The sequence below is a fragment of the Squalius cephalus genome (assembly GCF_949319135.1).
Source record: "Squalius cephalus genome assembly, chromosome: 20".
Taxonomy (NCBI): Eukaryota; Metazoa; Chordata; class Actinopteri; order Cypriniformes; family Leuciscidae; genus Squalius; species Squalius cephalus.
Genome location: NC_137141.1, coordinates 15,285,949 through 15,288,822, shown reverse-complemented (window position 1 = coordinate 15,288,822; position 2,874 = coordinate 15,285,949).

Sequence of the window (2,874 nt, the reverse complement as noted above, 5' to 3'; positions counted from 1 at the left end):
ATGCCAGGAAGAAAATACAGCTGTACAAGGACCTTTGGGAGAGTTTCTGAAATTGCACTGTTCTGACATTGCCAGTATTGAGTCTTCAGACACAAGTTTGTTATATCATTATGAAACTGACAGATCTAACAAAGCACACTGCCATCACCAACACGGGAATCTGTTCCGTGAATATGTTGTACTTTGGTGTCTCATTAATTTTTAAAGCCCTAGAGGCACAAATCCAAATGTTGATGTGAGACCTATTAGATATATTTGATAAACTACTATCTACAAAAGTCAAATTAACCTAGCATGCAAACTAGTTTTAAACACATTAAATGTCCTCCATTTAAACTGGTAATTTGAGCCTTTGCCCGTATCAAACAAATAAAATCATGCAATGCAATTTTGACAATCTACTGAACTCATATCCAATCAACTGTAGTAAAACATATTTATAACAATTAATTTTAATTACCATAAACATATTATTTAGCTGTATCTCAAATTTTTATTACCACATTATTCTCCGTATTAGAGAACAAAAATGAAACATTTCAAAATGTGACGTGACGCTCAAGAATTAGCATAATTTGGAAAGACAACGTAAATACCAATATTTGTACAAATTTAGAAAATGAGATTGTTGACTACATTTGTTAAACTCAACCATTCAACCAGGTTACTCAAACTATTACATAAAAAATACTGTATTCAATATTTTTCTTTAATTTTTGGGACATAAGTTTATCAGTATCTGCAGCCCAACATTTTGTTATATAGACTTGCAACTCTGTTACCCATTCTGGCACCTTTTTAAATTTAGTTTATTTATGTTTGATGTTACTTTTCAAGCACTAATTAATAGAAGATGCCAAGTGATGATACCAATTATCAGATCACTGGGGGAAAAAAAACACTTAAATCAGGTTGAATATTCTGCTGAGGGATATTTTTAAGGCTTTCCTTTGTTTTTCCACTGCATTGAGTGGGACTTGGACTTCTAAAATGCACATTTTATCTTCCATGCATCTTGCCCCGAGTCCAAAACACAATAATCAGCAACCAGTGCGGATCCAAAGCAATAGTTCTGCCCATTGTAGACTCACCCTAGAGCTGATCCCCAGAAAATGTCGCAAAATGCTTTCTGCTCTCTCAGCATGAGTTTCTTCTCTGGCTCCATTTCCTCAGCATGGTGACACGCTGAAGCCAGACCAGTGAACACAACTCATCCTGTAACACACTTATCAGATCTCCCCACTCCATGCTATCATGCTGAGAGCTACAATGATACATCATTTGGGCCAGAAGCCCTTAGCATCACGAGATGGTCATCTCAGCGAGAGGCTGTTTTTACCATCACCATAATCAGAGGTTCTCTATACCTGCCCAAGGACAAACACATGACTGTTTAAACTCACTTTGTAAGATCTGGCCTAGGCAGCTGTGGAGGCCACAGCTGGGAGGGCCAATTTTCTGATCCTTTCACCTGTGGACAGAGTGCTGGCCTGTTCTGATTTGGGTGTTTTGGACTTGCTAGACAAGACTGGGTTTCAATTCACAAGCGACTCACTGTTAGAAAAGCAATCTCAACACTTTCGAGTCCTTGCATTGTTTTTTGGATTTTGTGGTATCACCATGAAATAGTTTTATTTTAAAACTGCCATTCATTGTGAGACTATGCAAAGGAGCTTTCGCTATCCGTCGGGCACATTTATCTACAGGCCATTTCTCACCTCCGTACTCCATTATTGGAGATGTCTTAAACAAAGATTGTTTTTTTTTTTTTTTAACTTGTTCAGGGGATGTTGTGTTTAGTATATAGTTTGTAAATCCCAATCTCAAATCTCAAATGAGAATAAATATTAGAATGATTGGACAATATAAAGAATGTAAATTTAGATTTTTTATAACTGTAAATTACATTTTATTTCACTTTCTGTCAATCAATTCTGGGTGATGTGATAGTGGTCTTTTTTTTTTTTTTTGTCTATAAGCTATAAGATAAAAAAAAAAGATTGCAGAAATCTCAATCATAATTAAAATGAAACTTCCCCAAAGAAAACTCCTGAAGGAGATTTCTTTAACATCTCAACTGTTTTCCCAATACAGAAATGAAGAACAAATGCTTATGCCTTTTCATTTTTCTCCTGCAAAAACAACCTCACATAGCCTATCTCTCTTCTAGGGTCTCAAACTGTGCTCACATCTGCCAAGACAAGAGAGATTTCAGTATAATCCCAAATATTTCTGGACATTAAGGACAAACAATCTGAACTACTGTTTCAATTATTATTGTATACATTGCAATCAATAATTTTCAAATTTACCTGTACACAAAAAGACCTATTCATTCTATAAAAAAACAAGTCTTTGGGTCTGTTTGGTTTAACCTCCATCATTTCCATCGGTTACCCTGAAATTCATAGTGTTTGTTGCTTGATCAGTATTCATTAAAAAATTAAGACTGCAAATGAGATATTGAAAACAGCGCAGATTGAAGTTTAATCCATTTCAATGCCAATGGTTACGCTTCATGCACAGCTCCCAAAGCATCATTGTCTTGGAGAATCACTTCATCAGAGCAGCACAGAGGATGAATGGACAGAGGACACGCTGTGAATGAGTGTACGAGTATTCTGGGAAAATGTTTTGCTTGTATTTTTAGTTTTCTAGCTTGTTCTGAGAGACTGCAATCCTTGACGTAGATGATAGGTCTTGACGTCCACCCATCCCAATACGCAAGACAGTCTTCTGTGTCCTCTCTCTCTCTCTCTCTCTCTCTCTCTCACACACACACATACACACTTGTAAAACAGGGGGTTAGGGGTTGGACCACAGGGAGGGGTGTGTCTCTATAAAACGACCGAGCAACAGCATCCTCTTAGGAAA